The sequence below is a fragment of the Ailuropoda melanoleuca genome, chromosome 15, assembly GCF_002007445.2.
Source record: "Ailuropoda melanoleuca isolate Jingjing chromosome 15, ASM200744v2, whole genome shotgun sequence".
Classification (NCBI taxonomy): Eukaryota; Metazoa; Chordata; class Mammalia; order Carnivora; family Ursidae; genus Ailuropoda; species Ailuropoda melanoleuca.
In genome coordinates this window covers 57,988,452-58,006,275 of record NC_048232.1, presented here as the reverse complement: position 1 = coordinate 58,006,275, position 17,824 = coordinate 57,988,452, and the positions used below count along the sequence as shown (strand labels likewise).

Below are 17,824 nucleotides of genomic sequence, written 5' to 3'. Positions count from 1 at the left end.
GAGACATGTCCTGGCAGCCTGCTGTTGACATTTCCAGTCTTAGGTTTTGATGAGTAATACCTCATTTGGTCACAGGTGAGTTTGACAGTCAAATGGGCAACCTAGTATCTGAGTCTTGTACTCCCTTACATGAAAAGATATATGTGTACATAGGCATCTTGTCAAAGGAGTAAAAAGAACTGGAAACCAGACAGGAAACTCCATCTTTAATCTCTGCATGTCTGCTCTGTTGGCTTGATTTGCTTTGCTATGCATGGTCTCACTTTCTGTCTTGAGCATTCATATAACCACCAAAAAATGCTTATGTCTGTATCACTTGACTTCCAGGTGTATCACAATAGATCTAATCATCTAACCGTGAATTCCAGTTCTCATATTTCAGAAAGAACCACCCTGACTTGAGTTAGAAGTTTGTTTCCAGTAAAACTGACTATAGCCAGGGGGGCAGTTCATAAAATTTATGATGTTTCCATAGAATCACTTCTTTTGTGTGTATTGTTTGAAACCTAGCATAAGAGCACTGCCTGGTAAGAAGGGGATGATGACTCTCCTTATAAGGGAGGAAAATTCTGGCATCAAGCTTGTGTTGTGGCATCGTCTCACTTTCTGTCTTGAGCATTCATATAACCACCAAAAAATGCTTGTGTCTGTATCACTTGACTTCCAGGTGTATCACAATAGATCTAATCATCTAACCGTGAATTCCAGTTCTCATATTTCAGAAAGAACCACCCTGACTTGAGTTAGAAGTTTGTTTCCAGTAAAACTGACTATAGCCAGGGGGGCAGGTCATAAAATTTATGATGTTTCCATAGAATCACTTCTTTTGTGTGTGAGTATTGTTTGAAACCTAGCATAAGAGCACCGCCTGGTAAGAAGGGGATGATGACTCTCCTTATAAGGGAGGAAAATTCTGGCATCAAGCTTGTGTTGTGGCAAAGTAGACTTTTTCTAGTCTTACTCTCTTAAGCCTAGGAGTTTAGAGAAACTACCATATTGTAGGAGCAACTTTAACCAGGAATAGTCTTAACAGGTATACCTTGCATTTAAATTGTAGTATCTGCATGACTTAAATTATATGCTTTTAGTTATGATATACTCACTACCTCTGAAACTTAAATGGCTCTTTTTCCTCTATGACTAAAAAGCTAGATTTGAACATTAGGTATAGCTGGTAATTGGTTAAGAGTATTTTATATTTCAGCTTTGAAAAGTAGGGGTCATCACAAAAAAAAGGATTATAAAACCTTTTCTGTACAGCTAATGGAAAGTGTTCCGTATAAAACTAGCCCTTAAAATGTTCAGAGAAATTGTCAGTTATAGCTCATAATGGCTATGGTCTTTATTGTTTTATCTCCAGACACATGAAAGGATTTATGTGGTAAAAGGCTTATAATCAGAGTTTAAAATAAAGATGTCCTCCACTCAGATTTTCCAATGTTTAAATTTATATTTTATTCTCATTCAAGTTACTTTGCAGGAAAAAAAATGGATTTGAGCAGCTATTTATATTTCAACTTAAATTGGACTCCTTTTATTTTATTGCTAATTACTTGAGAAAACTTAAATCTGTTAACTTTGTGTCCTTTCAAGAATTTCATCTCTTTTTAAAATTTATCTAGTGTGTCTGTTAACTTTTGCTGTCTACAATTAGCCAACAAATCTTTGTGGCTTACAGAAAGAAGCCCTTATATCTCAATCTGTGGTTTTGATCCATAGTGGCCCCAGTTGGATCTCATATGACTCTCTTGTTTTTAAGGGACCAGCAAGCTAACTAGAGCATATTCTTCTTATTGTGATGGTGAAAAGCAAGATCCCATGCCTAAAAGGAAAAGCATATTCCAAATGTCTGCTCTCATCCTACCTTCCACATTCCATTGGTCAAAGCAGGTCGTGGCTAATATCAGTATCAGTGGCACAAAAAATACACCCCTCACTTGGAAGTTGGGGGAATCGGGAGTGTAGGGAAGACATGAATACTTGCTGAATAATAATCTACTACTTCTGGAATAAAAATTAAAATATAATGTGTGTGTGTGTGTGTGGATTAGTCATTCCCATTCAACACATATAGCGGGTATTGACTGTTAGTCAAGAACTTGCTTATTGCTCAAAATAAATTTTTGAGGGGCGCCTGGGTGGCACAGCGGTTGAGCGTTTGCCTTCGTCTCAGGGCATGATCCCGGTGTTCTGGGATCGAGCCCCATGTCAGGCTTCTCGGCTGGGAGCCTGCTTCTTCCTCTCCCACTCCCCCTGCTTGTGTTCTCTCTCTTGCTGGCTGTCTCTATCTCTGTTGAATAAATAAATAAAATCTTTAAAAAAATAAATAAATAAATTTTTGAATAACACAAAACCAAAGGCTGGTTTGAACATAAAGGTTATTAATGACACATTAAAAAAATAACACACTTCTTTTCTTAATTATGTTTGTGATAAATAATATATTTAGAAAACACAATGTACAATTCTGGTAGTCAAGGAGGAAGGTGCATATAAATTCTAAAAAGTCAAGAAATCTTCTTAAGGTAGTGATTTTTAACATGAGACTAAAGAAGCAAAGTCAATCAGGGAAATAGGTGGGGGAAAAAAAGAGTTCCAGGAAAAAGTTTATCATGCATAAAGGCCTTCAGGCAGAAAAGAGAAACTGAATGTCAGTGTGGAGATAGAAGGCAAGGAGAGTGTCATAAAATATAAATGATGGAGAGGTCAGAGCAAAAAGACTCCTTTGACAATGTTAAACCTTTGGAATTTATTCTGGGATCAATGAGAAACCATTAAAGGATTTTAGTCAGGGTTTGGGTGACTTAATCAGATTTACACTTGTAAAAGGTCACAGTAGCTGCTAGATGAGGAATGGATTAGACCCCACTACCAAGTCTTGAAGAAAATGTAGAGTAGCTGAATTTCTCATACACTAGTGGTAAGATTATGAATGTGAGATTGGTACAAATGTTTTGTAAAATTATTTGACATTCTCTAGTAAAGCCAAAGATATACATCCCCAAAGACCTCATATTTCTACTCTTAAGTGTTTGAAGAAACCCTTACATGTATATATCAAAAGACATATGTAGAAATGTTCATTAAAATGACTCTTATAGATGTTAACTAATTAATTTTTATAAAGGGGTAACACTCCCTATATCTGCCAACATTGGACTGGATAAATAAGTTTTTTATATTTATATACAATGGAATATTACACAGCAGTGAAAATTTCAAAAACAGCAGTTTTACATAGCATGTATGAAAGTCAGGAATATAATTTTGAGTGAAAAGGCAATTCATAGAAGAATACTTACAGTATTATTTTATAAGTAAACACTTGAAACACAGTAAACATCAACAATATATTTTAGAAATGCATAAATAATGACATTTTAAGGACAATAAGGCACTAAATGTGAAAACTAAAAGTCACAATAATGGTCATGTCTGAGTGAAGACAAAATTTAATAGGATCAGAGAAAGGCACATAGGGGGCTTCACAAACTGGCTGATGAATAGAAGAGTATTTTGGTATTTTAGCCTTACACGTTCTATAGCCTTTTATAATCTCTTATAATTACTAAATATGTAACAAAACATTATAAGCTAGATCTGAAGTGTCAGAGTATATAGAGATCATTTCTAAGGTTGTTAGAGTAATCCAGAAGAAATATAATATCTCCAGGGTGAGGCAAATGAGATGGAGGGAAGTCATATGGCCTTAGGAGGAGGATGTGAAAGACTCTGAAGGTCTAAGAATTTTCCATTGTGACCTTCGCATTTTCTTGGTCTTTCAGCTATTCCTCCCCACATCCTCTCACATATAACATTATCTTCTCTCTATTCTTCTCCATCCCTATTAATATAAACCAGATTGTCCAGTGGCTACTAAGCCATATGAAAGTTTATTTATTGCTGAAAGTAACCCAATAAAACTTTCTACCCTACTCCCTCAAGTTTGAATATTCCTTTGGAGCCTTCTCATCCCTATTACTTTTTAATAGGTTCATTTGCTAACAATTCTCTGGTTGATTTTCTTCAACAATGTGATCCATCAAACAAGGAGTTGAGGTAGATTATGATTTCATTCTGAGATGTATTGAGTTTGAGTTACTTGGGAGACAACCAAGCAGGCATGTTGAGTAGAGTGTTAAATATATTGTCTAAAGCTCAGAGGAATGTCTAGGAGAGGGGAAAAAACTGATTGTAACATTAGCCATAAGGATAGATGAAATTGCCTCTGGACGAGGTACAGAGTGCAATGAGTAAAGCATCTGAGACTGAGTGCTGAGGAACTCAAGCACTTATGCATTGGATGGAGGAGGAAAAGCCGGCAATAGAGAGTGATGAAGAGGATCCAGAAGGTATGGGAGAAATTAGGAGGGGGGGTATCTCAAGTCATGTCTTCAGAAGCAGACCAAGACATAATGATTCACATTCCAGTGATTTATTAGAAAAGTCCTCCTGGAGAAACTACTGAGGGAGGAAGGAAGAAGCCAAGCACGTACGCAATTTCAGGCCAAATCTCAGCTGTAGCTTGGTTCCTTAGGAAAGAGCTGAAGGATAAACTGCTACTCAGAATTCTTCCCTACTCAGTGCAAAAGAGCTGGACTTTTATACTCCCATAGGGTGTTTGCCAAAGTCTGTTCCATGAAGTTATCGACCCCCATGTCCTCCTGTTCACTGCAAATGGGGTGCAGTTGCCTGTGGACAGGACTTAACATATAAGCAGGTGCAGGAAGTTAGAAGCAAGGATAACAGGAAGGAAGGGGTGGTGCACAAAAATGATAAAAGCCATCAGAGGGAATCTTGGTGTAGTGCCTACAAGTGTCTGCTAAATACAGCATCACAGAATCCAAAGAGAAAGTTTTAAGGCATGGTAGCTTTCACTAAAAGCTCTTCTTGAGAGTTTAAGGTGAATTCTGAAAAACTAAGTATCTATTAGACTTAGTCACAAGAGCATGCTAAAATTTAGGCTTGATTATATGATAAGTAACATCATATAAGGAGCTTTCACTTTATCCTTTAGGCAATAAGAAGCCATTGAATGGTTTTAAGAAGGAGAATAACATAATCACATAAATAATTATCTTCAGTGAGGGCAGAACTTGAGGATGTTTGAGTAAAGCCTAGGAAACCATTCTGGAAACTGCTGCAAAAGTTCAAGTAAGATTATGAAGGTTTAGAGTAGTAAGAATGGATAGAAGTTGCCATTTATGTTTAAGAGACCAAATAAAGATTATGGCTCCACAAAAACTAAAAAAGCGGTCAAGGGTGATTACAGGTTTCTATATTTGGTTACTGAGTTAATAGAGAAATATGAGAAGGATCCTGGAAATAACCTATTTCAATGCCAACAGGATGTACAACAGGTGTCTCTGGAACACTCCTGTTGAGCTAGCTATCAGGCAGTTGAATACAAAAGTCTGAAGTTTGGTAGGGTGACCAGGATACCAGACGGAAATTTGCACACCATTTTCTGATCATATTTATCATAGTTAAATATATGAGTGGATAAGAAACCCCAGGATAAGAAAGGAAATAAGCCAGTGGAATCCTGGTATAAAATGTTTAAATAATAAAAAGCCCTATCAGATGTTAATTGACCAACTCTTCCAGGTTAGGTAATATCTTTGTGATTTAACTGCTTTTCTGGTCTCTTTATTGCAATTTCTATTCAGACAACAATTAGAGATGCTCTGCCTAATTAACTCCATCTAAAATATCTGTCCCACCTCCAATCGCATTTTTCTCTACTTCCTTACTTTCCTTTTTTTCTTCATAGTACATACCACTGGCTGGCATTATGGCATATATTCATGGGTATATTTATTTTGTGTCTTCTTCAGTAGAATAAAAGCTTGTAAAGATTGAGTCTCCCCTCCCACACATACACCACCAAATATATCCCCTCTTTTTAGAATGCTTCTTGGAACATGATACCCACTCAGTACTTTTTGTTAACATTTTAAGAGTTTATTTGACCAAAGCTTGACTGGAATGGGGCAGCACCCAAACAGAAGTGGTTAGGAGAACTCTGGGAACATGAACCAGGGAAAGACTTAGAGAAAGAGCAGAAGCAAATAAATTAAAGAAAGAAAGATTTGCTACAGCTTAATGCCTAGATGGTTATTTGTGATGGGTTGTCTTTAACATTTTAATTTTGTAACCTTCGATTTTGGTTTGCTCATGTAGGCTGCCAGGGCATTAGAGTCGTGTCAAATCTAATGGCCTCCTTGTTTAGTTAATTTAACAGGAACTTATGTAAATGCCACTTGGCAGCAGTGGGAAGGGGGTGCCTACTTTTTCATTTTGCTCAAGACATCCTACATCTGCTGTGTGTCTGCCGGTTGGTCTGAATGCCGAGTCAGTGCTGCCTGGTTTCCTGATGCTGGTGTTTTCCCAGGGCGACGAGTCTATCTCCCATCCATTTTTTGTAATGATTTCTTGCCTGGCCCGAAGGATGATGATCTCTCCGCTTACTTCTAAGCACCATCTGGGTGCTGGGGAGCGTTTGAATGCTCTTGCATGACAGTCTAGGGACCATGAAGATCCAGGCAGCTGACTAGGCTCCTTTAATACATAGACTTGCCCTTCTCCCCCCTCTTCTTTATAATCTCTGCTCCACAGGCTGTCAGAACCTTCTATACTTCCTCAGCTTACTCTCCACTTACCCATCTCTATTCTTGGCTCCTCAAATCAATAATTTGTAACTGATACATCCAACAGGCTTACCGGGTAGTTATTTTATGGACTCTGTTTATTGCCATTTTAGACCACACTGTTTGAAGAATCAAATTCCCTATGCAAATCACAAATCTTTGAAAAAATTAAGCCAAAGTTGATTCTCCAATTATAAAACAAATTCTTAAATTATTTTAAAGAACCTACAATTACAATTTTAGACCCAATGAACAGAATTGCTTTCTTGTATAATCTTACTATAATTTATATCCCTAAGCCAAGTCAGTCATGACAAGAATTCATCAAGCATTTACTTGGTAAGTAATTTGTGTCCAGGTTCCACACTCATCTTAGTTTAGCAATGATGTGTCGGGCCTCGCGTATTGATAGATCGTCTGAATCTGAAAAGTACACACTGTCTCCTAGTAAATTAGTATATTCCTAACGTGATATTAAGGTGCTGGGAGATCAAAGACAGGATAGATGTTCTCTAAGGGCCAGATTCTAATCAGTCTCACCATGAGGCTTGAAGCTTAGGGCACTATGTAAATAGTGTACTTTCATAATTTTTGCACACACACACGGACAGATTTGAAGCCTGTCCAGGGTCCAGGTATAGTTCATAACTTTCTTTTTATCTCCCCAGCATTTATCTCCCCCTCCATTTTGTGATACTGTCTCAATATTTCCTTGAGAAATTACATCTGTTAGACTTTGCATGAAACCTTACAAATAAGGTTTTGTGTACATACTGTCCTCTGATGGTCACATGGCTGTCTCTCTCCAGATTCTAATTTTGAACTGAAAAACATTTAAAACAAAAAATATTGGGAGTTGATTATTACTAATGTTGTTATTCCAATAAGACTGCCCCTTAGTTCCTCTCACCACAATTCCAGAAACTTCTTTGGATCCTGTCCTTGATCTCCTGTTTTGATTACCAAACTCTGACCATGCTACCACCCTGCCTTAGACTGCCCATCTCTGGAGGTCATGACAGAGCACTCATGAGGAGCCCCCGCCCCGGTGCCCCCAGATGTTACCCAGGAGTCCCGCCGTACACATACACATATACACACATACACATATACACGTATACAACTCAGAGATGTAGGTCCTGGGTCTCCTAAGTTCAGAGCTATGGGCCTGGGATGAGACACTGGCTGAGTGTGGGGGAGGATGCATGTTTTTAGCCCCTGAAACAGATTTGTTTACCCAACAAAACAAAACTAGAATGTGTAGTTTTATGGCATTACTATTTATTACTATTTATTACTTTCTGAAGTTTGGGATTGTTATTGTACTTTAACGTACTTAATTATCCAAAGGTGTCCAGTAGATTTGTCCTTGGTGATTTGAGATACCATGAATGATAACCTCACACACTCTTTTTCTGAGTTCAGCTGAAATATCTCAGTGTAGACAAGCCTGTTATTAGATCTTCACATATGACAAATGGCTTCTGTCAGCCACTCTTTCCCTCTCCACTGTCCATCAACCTAGCCTTGGAGATCAGCACTCTTCTCCTTTGAATATATTAGTCATTCATGAATAATGACATAAAAGCTTAGCATGCTCCAGAAAGAGAGCCTTTTATTATACTTCTCTAACAACCATTAATATCTATAACAACTCAGCGGTTTTTAATTTTCTTTTATAAAAGGACAAGTTGTAACTACATGACAAAATGGCATGGGGTCCAAAACTATTACCAGTTTCATTAGTGAGGGTAAGAAAGGAAAAAATAGAAAAATGAGCTATACTACTATCAGACACATGAAACCTTTGATTAAAAACATATTTATAAAACAACTTTTTTGGGGAATGAAGGGTCATTGAATTTATAAACATTAATTACAACAAAAAAAACACTATCAAAAAAGGCTTTATTTTTCTACTTGGGTATTGCAAGAAATTAAAATCTTTAAATTTATGTTAGTTAAAATTTTGAAGTTAATGTAGGTTTTAACAAAGTTATGTACTTCCATAATAATTTTGAAAAAGTATTATCCAAACAAAAATATGGAATAAAAATTACTGGTTGACCAATGAAAGTATTACTTTTTGGAACTATGTTTGTGAATCATTTCAGCAAGAATGTTAAAAGGCAAAATAGTATTTGAATCTAAGTAAGAGGCTATCATAATTGAAAACAAAGATGGTCATAATTATAATAGTTTCATAGTTACATATAACATAATCAAGATTGTTTTGTCTGCTACATATTACTTTCTCTTCTTGAATTTAAGAACAATGGAAAATTCAAACACAACATTTAAACTTTTTGGGGTTCTCATAAATATTTTATAGCAAAATAAAATTGGGAATAAAATTTTTTCCAGTTTGAAATAAAATCTAGATTTAGGAGCTAAATTGCATATCGTTAAGTTCTCCACAAATGAGATGTTTTACTTTGTTTTGTTTTTTTCCAATTGAATATGTATCTTCCAAAAGAGCCAGGTCAATACCATTAATAAACTGCTTTCAGATTTTTTCCTACTTAAGTAGATTTTATCTTTCTTACTTATCTGAATGTTTATTAATGAAGATTTATTAGGACCCAAACTTTGTTTTTCATTGTGAATTCCAGTTCCTTTTGGATTTTTACAGAGAAAGATTTTGGATCTATGTACAACATAGGTAGTTACAGAATAACCTGCATTATAATAAGCATAATAAATCAGCATAATAAGCACTGACTTAATTCTATTTATGACTCTATTAGAGTAACACTGATTATCCTTAGAGATTATACAAGAACATATAAGGAAAATGATTTGTCCATCTAGACTACCATACTTTTTCAATTAGGGGAAGATGTTCAAATGCTTTTTCACATAAACCCATTTGTTCCTAAATTTTTCCAAAAGTTTAGAAGGCAGCACAGGTAGTAGTGTCCTCATTTACAAGTAAGGAATCTAGAAGTTTTGATGCGTGACAGACTACCGTCATACACAGCTATTTATTCCCAATCTCTCTGCAGGAAATTCTCCAGATAGAATTAAAGGACAGTCTAATCTAATTTAAAAAATGAGCAAATCTGGGGCGCCTGGGTGGCACAGCGGTTAAGCGTCTGCCTTCGGCTCAGGGCGTGATCCTGGCGTTATGGGATCGAGCCCCACATCAGGCTCCTCTGCTATGAGCCTGCTTCTTCCTCTCCCACTCCCCCTGCTTGTGTTCCCTCTCTCGCTGGCTGTCTCTATCTCTGTCAAATAAATAAATAAATAAAAATAAATAAAATAAAAACGAGCAAATCAATTAATCTGTACTTTAAGTATATGTTGTCTGCCAATTTTTTTTTCTAATACATGATGATTATAGAAGAAAGAGACTTGCATATGTTNTAAAATAAAAATGAGCAAATCAATTAATCTGTACTTTATAAGTATATGTTGTCTGCCAATTTTTTTTTCTAATACATGATGATTATAGAAGAAAGAGACTTGCATATGTTTGTAGGAGAATCTATTGGAGATATATTTTATTATTAGCAGCATTACACAGAGATGCTAAGGCAAGATTCAGGTGCTTTATGTAGGGAAAGAGGGGAAAAAAAAAACAGGAAAAAAGGAAGAGGACATATGCAGTGTATATAGAGTAGTAGTTAACAATAGAAACATGTGAATTTTCTTTTAGAATGTAGAATAATTATCATAACATCCACAAATTTATTTAAAGATAATGTAAAAAAAATGTAATATTTTTTATACCAAACATATCGTATAGACTAAGGTTTAAAATCAATTTCCTATCATAATGTATTTTAAAAAAACAATGATCTCTATGAGCTTCCTGGTTAAAGGCCATTTTCTGAGATATTTTTAAAAAAGAAAGACATGTCATTTAAATAGATGAATGCTTCTGACTCTCTCTTTTTGATAACTATAAAAGAGAACATAGTTATGGTAACAACAATGAAGAATGTATATTTTTCACATAAAATGATTTGTCCCCCACCCCTTGCCCCGTTTAGTCTCCATGCTATTCTGATCTACACTGAATACCTCCAAATCTTCCTAGGAATTGTAATAAACAGCACAGCAATTTAGATTCTCAAACCTTTTGTTCATAAAATGTTATCTTCTCCTGGGCTTTCATCAAATACCATATTTGATAGTTGCTTTATTTTATTTTTTTTCCCAGAGACAATGAGTTAATCATTGTCAAGTTAAGGCACTCATTTGTACATACAAGGTTTCTTTACATGATACATGTACTGTCCTATGGGTCCACACCCCAATTTTCTATTTGCATTCTCTTTATAAAAATCCACTTAAAGTAGTTGGTTTCTTTGGCTCTTGTATATATTTGCTTTTGTATGTATTTGCAAAGATAAATAATATTATGTTATAATTTGTCTTTTTATTTCATATTTTACCAGGCTTATTGAGACGGAACTTACATGGTATAAAATTTACCTATTTTCAATGTGCATTTCAATGAATTTTAGTATATTTATAGAGTTGTGCAATCATCATCATAATTTAATTTTAGAACATTTCTAAACTTGTGCCCATTTATAAACACTCCCCATTTCTTTTTTTTTTTTTAAGACTTTATTTATTTATTTGACAGAGATAGAGAGCCAGCGAGAGAGGGAGCACAAGCAGGGGGAGTGGGAGAGGAAGAAGCAGGCTCATAGCGGAGGAGCCTGACGTGGTGCTCGATCCCATAACGCTGGGATCACGCCCTGAGCCGAAGGCAGATGCTTAACTGCTGTGCCACCCAGGCGCCCCCACTCCCCATTTCTATCCCCAGCCCTAAGAACCACTAATCTAATTTCTGTTTCTATAAATTTGCATTTTGGGGCAATTCTATAAATAAATACTGTAATATGATTTTAAGGAACAATTTTGCTATATAGAAAGCATGCATTTACAATATTTATCAGTTCTCTTATATATAGACATCTATGATTACCTCTAATCCAGTGCCTTGCTATCAAAACCAAAGCTGCATAGACACTTTGTCACTTTTTTTTCCTCAAGCATTTCTAAAGAATACACAGAAGGTTTCTTAGTCATTGGGTGTACAAATACATATTTTAACTAAAGCATTGGTTTTTTTTTAACAATTGATGATTTTATCAGTATAATGTCATTATTGTTTTAATTTTCATTTGTTGCATTAATAGACTATGGAATATCCTTTTGTACACTTATTAGCCATTCAGGTTTCTCCTTCAGTTGGTTTCATATTAATACTCTTCTATTTTACTATCGCATTTCCTATTCCCCCCCTCCTTTTTTCAGAGAGGGAAGGAAAGGGTTAGGTGCAAAAGAAGGGGAAAAAGAGGGAATCTCCACACCCAGTACAGAGCCCTACATGGGGCTCGATCTCACAACCCTGAGATCATGACCTGAGCTTAAATCAAGAATCAGACAGATGCTTAGCCAACTGAGCCACCCAGGCGCGCCTACATTTCCTATTCTTAAATGACATTGCATTTCCGTTATTTTGCAAGAGTATCTAACATATATTCCAGTATTAATTCATGCTGTGTCAAATAGCTTCTCCCAATTTATCACTATTAACATTGTTAATGTTAATCTTAATGCCACAACTCTGAACATAAGTCAATTGGTATTTATGTTTTTCTATACTTCTTTTATACAAAATTGTGCAAACATGACTATGGAGCAAACAATTAATAAAGGCACTTCTTTTAAACACTTAGAAAAAGACTTAAATGCAAAGAGTCGGCAGATGATTCTCCCAAGCTGAGAATTGTGGAGAACATGTCACTTTGTCTCAGGACTAAGGAAATATGTAGACTCAGCAAAAACAACAAAAACAACAACAGCAACAACAAAAACAAACACTGACTCTATTAAGACAATAAAAAATTGCCATACTTAGAGGTAAATGTGTAATTTGACTTAATTTGACATATCGATTTGGAATCCTTTTGAGGGTGGAAATAATAGCATTTAACACTGCCAGTTTTTCTTTTGTGTTTTACTTAAAAGAATATTTTTACCAATACTGTAATTGTTTTATATATTTCATTAAATTGTGGAAAAACTGATCAGAAGAAGAGTTACTGTAGGACAAAAGTTCAATAGGAAACTTTAGGCAAAAAAAGTCCAAACATTATTGAATTTGAGAATCAATTTATATTGACAAAAAGAAAGTTCATATCCTTCTTAGCATGAAGCTGCTCATTCCATTCCATTCAAAGTCACTTATTATATTTGCCTCCAAATAAAGCAACTATTTCAGATGTTCCAGCTAGTCAATCAGAAATTATTTATTGAGTATTCATTTAATACATTGATACTAGATTCAGGATAAAGAGATTAAAAAAAAAACTTCAGCATTAAGGTAAGAATTTATGAATCCACACAGACTAGCAATTCCTGAAATAACTTGGTGTGGAAAGCTGTCCAGAGAGAGAGATCAACTTATTATAACCAAAAGAAATCATGGAATAATTCATTTTAATCATTTGTGCCACATACAGCTTATTGCCTTTTTAGTATTATCCTGACTTGAAATTGTACTAGATGGTCTTAGTCTTATAATTGAATTAAATAGGGCACATGATAGTTTTTATTTGAAGAATACTATTAATTATAGCTATGATATTAAAGTATCCAAAATTTTAGCTATATATAATATAGAGCCCACATTGTTTATTTTTTCAAACTAAATTATTTTATTAGTTGTTTTGTGCAGATGGAAAAAGAAAATTGTTACATATATGACCTCTTTACTATGGCACTACTACTTTGCTTAGTAAATTATCATTAAAGAATCAGGAGTCTGGGAAGACAAACTTCAAAATCTGGCTAGTGTCATGAAGACAATAACAATTCACTGAAGTATTTCAGCATATTTTTCTGGAGAGTATTAACGTTATCCTACTATTTTTTTCACCAAATTAAAAATACATAGTTATCACATTTTATGAGGGAACAAACTGAGGCTCAGAGAGAATTTATTACTAAAACAAAGCTATCCAACAGACACATGAAAAAATGCTCCACATAACTTGCCATCAGGAAATACAAATCAAAACCACAACAAGATACCACCTCACACCAGTCAGAATGGCTAAAATTAACAAGACAGGGAACAACAAATGCTGGCGAGGATGTGGAGAAAGGGGAACCCTCTTACACTGTTGGTGGGAATGCAAGCTGGTACAGCCACTCTGGAAAGCAGCATGGATGTTCCTCAAGAAGTTAAAAAAAGAGTGACCCAGCAATTGCACTACTGGGTGTTTACCCAAAAGATACAGATGTAGTGAAAAGAAGGGGCACCTGCACCCCGATTTTCATAGCAGCAATATCCACAATAACCAAACTGTGGAAGGAACCGCCAAGATGTCCTTCAACAGATGAACGGATAAAGAAGATGTGGTATATATATAAAATGGAATATTACTTAGCCATCAGAAAGGATGAATATCTACCATTTACATTGACATGGATGGAACTGAAGGATATTATGCTAAGTGAAATAAGTCAATCAGAAAAAGACAATTATCATATGGTTTCACTCATATGTGAGATACAAGGAATAGTGCAGAGGATCATAGGAGAAGGGAGGGAAAACTGAATGGGAAGAAATCAGAGAGGGAGACAAACCACGAGAGACTCTTGACTCTGGGAAACAAACTGAGGGTTGCAAAAAGGGAGGTGGGTGGGGGTTGGGGTAACTGGGTGATGGATATGAAGGAGGGCACACGATATAATGAGCTCTGGGTGTTATACACCACTAATGAATCATTGAACATTACATCAAAAACTAATGATGTATTATATGTTGACTAATTGAATTTAAATTAAAGAATATTGAAAAAGTAAAAAAAAAAATTAAAAGATTAAACAAAGCTATCTAGCTAGTAATTGGCCAAGATTTGTGTGCTCCTAACTGCTTTTTCCTTTGCACCCTCTACCACATGAAAGGATGAATGATGGGAATTGAGAAGCTTAAGAGAAATCACTACAGAACTAAGAAAAAGTCTGAATAACCACAGTTTTATAGTGGCATCAAAAGTAGTAAATACAATAGTAATAGTAGTACTTATAATAGTAATAATAGTAAAGATGTGATGGTTGTGGTGGTAGTGAAAAGAATAATCATAATAGTGCTGATTGCATCAACATATATTTAAATTAAAGAAAATACAGTTTTTAGTTCAGTAGTAAGTGTAATCCAGATGGGGAATATTTTAACCAATTTAACTTAGTTTTGTAAATTTAAAATGAACATTATATCCAGATATTAATATAAATTTGAATATTAAAAGATGAATTTATTATTATAGACTATTTCAAATAAAAATAATTTAGAACGTTACTTCTGTTACAGTCTAAATTAATACAGTAGTCTTGTATTTACTTTTTTTAACATATGAATTTCTATTAGCTTTCTTAATAAAAGAGAAGGCAACCTGGGGGAATTTCATTATCTGGATACCATGTTCAGGTAAGCCATTGGTATCAAATGAGGAATGCATTGCCTTGTGTTTCCCATTGTTATAATGTAGAGATACTATTTTTCTTTGATATAACCCAAAGAAATGCAGAGATCTAAAACAAATCTTTGGATATTAAATATTGTTTTGTCCTTATAAAATTTGATTGTAAGCCATTTTATTATATTTGGCCTAGAAATTGATCATTTTCACATTTCTTATACTTCATATTCAGTATGGATTTACATAGGGGTTTTTTGGTTTTTTTTGTTATAACAATCTCTAATATTTATTCACCAGAGCTAACATTGTCAAGGAAATTAATCTTATTTAAGACAAATTTTAAGTGTTTCACATTTTTGATGAAAACTATTCATTAAGGAAACATACAGGCTCAGAAACCAGCTACTCCCTGGGCTGTAGGAATAAAATTGAATAATCTCTCTGCTCTGGTGTGTTTGTGGAGGGGAGACTATAATTTTGTCCTTAAAGGCAATTATTAAATATATAGCATACATCACCAATAGATTAATAGCCCCTTTCTTGTAAAAAAAAAAAAAAGTACTTTGATTTTGGAGTGCCCAAACTTTTTCAACACGGCACCTGTGGTTTCAGTTCTACTGGTGGATCCCACAAAGTGTTTAAACCAATGAGCACATCCCATTCATTCTGATATTAGGATTTGTCCAGAAACCCTCTCCTGACCCGCTGAATGCTGATGAAGCCATATTTGCAGGATACTTCTGGAATCTATCTGGATAGACACTTTCTGTCTTTGGATGGTGAGAAATGTAGTTGTGAGGTCTGAAATTGTTGCAGCCATGCAACTGGAATTGTGAATGACATTGGTGACTCTGATAAGCAGTTTAAATAGAGTTATGGTGACAAAATTCCTGGTCAACAGAAAAAAAGGAAGAAAGTAAAGCTCTTTACAATCACCTTCCCAAAATATCTAATATATCTTCAGTTAATACTTTTGGATTTTCCTAGTTTAACATTATGTAAAAGTAGTGAGTTGTGTCTTATTTATGTTCTTGACCCATATTGCATTGATTATATAACTTTCAGACAAATGTTAAATTTAGTGTTAAGTGGGACATTTTTAGCTAGTTTCTGAAATTTAAAGTGGATTCTTTTTCTGTTTCAGTATTCCTTAATACACTCGTTTTTAAGATTGATGTTTGTTATCATATTAAAGAATTCTGATATCTTAGCTTATACAGTCTTTGTTAGTACTGAAATTAATTCTGTCTAATATCTTTCCAGCTTTCTAACTTCCCCTAAGATTTTTCTCCTTTGATCTTCTATCTATTGTTGTGACAAATTATGTTAATAGATTAGCTAATGTTAAACTATCTTTCTCCTCATTCATTTACACAACTAAAAAAGTAAAGTCCTTTGCCTCCTGGAGCTTACCCTGTAGCAGTGAAGAGGACATTTAAGTAGAAAATATGTCAGGTACTGATAATTCCTATGGAGAAAAATAAGGCATAATGAGAGGAATATAAAGAAAAATGTAGCTATTCAGGGTGACTACAGATATGAATAAAGGGAAGGAGTAAGAAATGTGGCTATAGGGTATAAGAATATTCAAGACAGGGAAGCAAATTCAAATGCCCTAAACAAGGAGCATGGTTGGCTTATTAGTGAAACAGAATTGAAAGTAGTTACTACAGCCTACTCATCAAGGGAGAGAGGCAGGGGCACAAGTCCAAGAGACAGAATGGAGTAGTGGTCCAGATCCCATAGGTCCTTGGAGGCACTAGAAGATGTTTACTTTTATTCTACAAAAGATGAGGAACCATTGAACTGATGAATGACAATCTCACCAGAATAATCAGGAGATTATTCTGTCTACTGCACATGCTCCAGGAGGCAAGGGGTGAATCATGAGGGCTAGTTAATAAAAAGTAATAGAGATATGAGAGTATGTTGGAAGAGAGTGGTGACTGAGAAGTTGTAAGAAATGGTCAGAATCCAGAAGAATTTTGCAAGTAGGACATCACCTATTGACAGATGCAAGATGTGAGAAGACTATAGTCTAGGATGAAACCATCATTTTTGCTTGAGTAATCAACAGAATGGAAGCAAACCTACAAGGAAGGAGAAAAATTGAAGGAGGAGCAGATACTGAGAGAAAAAAGGTTTAGTTTTAAACCTGATTAGATTAAGATGCCTGTTACAAAAATAAGAGGAGTTGTCCATTAAAGATTTACATATATGTTACAAGTAAACCTCGAGAATAAACTCCTCTTGCTCATTGCATATGATTATTTTACTTGGTGCCTTATCTAATGTAGTGGTATTTAATTTAGAATGTCAAATTCTGTATTCCTAAATACAGAAATTATTTTATCTGTATTTTATTGCTTAATATAATATTTTGGTTTTTGGTCGTTATTTAGGGTATACCAAGGACCTGTGACAAATACAGTTCTAAATATGTACTAGCCCAACATTAGAAGGTATTTGGAGTTTAACTGGGTATAGAAGTCTACAGAGTGATTGTCTTATGAGCTTTATGCGGGGGCCCAAGTTCCTTCTATGGTGTGGCTGCACAAGTCATTATTTCAATCCTTATCAAACTGTATATCCAGATGAGGAAGAGAAAAGCAAATTGAGGAAGCCCATAGGTAGTTTCATGGGCCAGGCCTAGAATTAGCACATATCACTTCTACTCCCATTGCAATAGGCAGAACTCAAATGGCCACACCTAACAGCAAGACA

At 35.1% G+C, this 17,824-nt stretch overlaps 1 protein-coding gene across 4 annotated transcripts in view; it reads left to right on the top strand.

Annotated features, from left to right (window-relative positions):
* The window catches only part of MGAT4C (MGAT4 family member C), a 719,604-nt gene that overhangs the window by 581,264 nt on the left and 120,516 nt on the right, over positions 1 to 17,824 (top strand). Inside the window, exon 1 of one of the 4 annotated variants that reach the window (XM_034644550.1) lies at positions 15,074 to 15,108. The exons of the other annotated variants lie outside the window; for them this stretch is intronic. The gene's annotated coding sequence lies outside the window, so the exon portion shown is untranslated. Of the gene's footprint in view, positions 1 to 15,073; positions 15,109 to 17,824 lie in introns of those variants that run through there. 4 annotated transcript variants of the gene reach the window in all.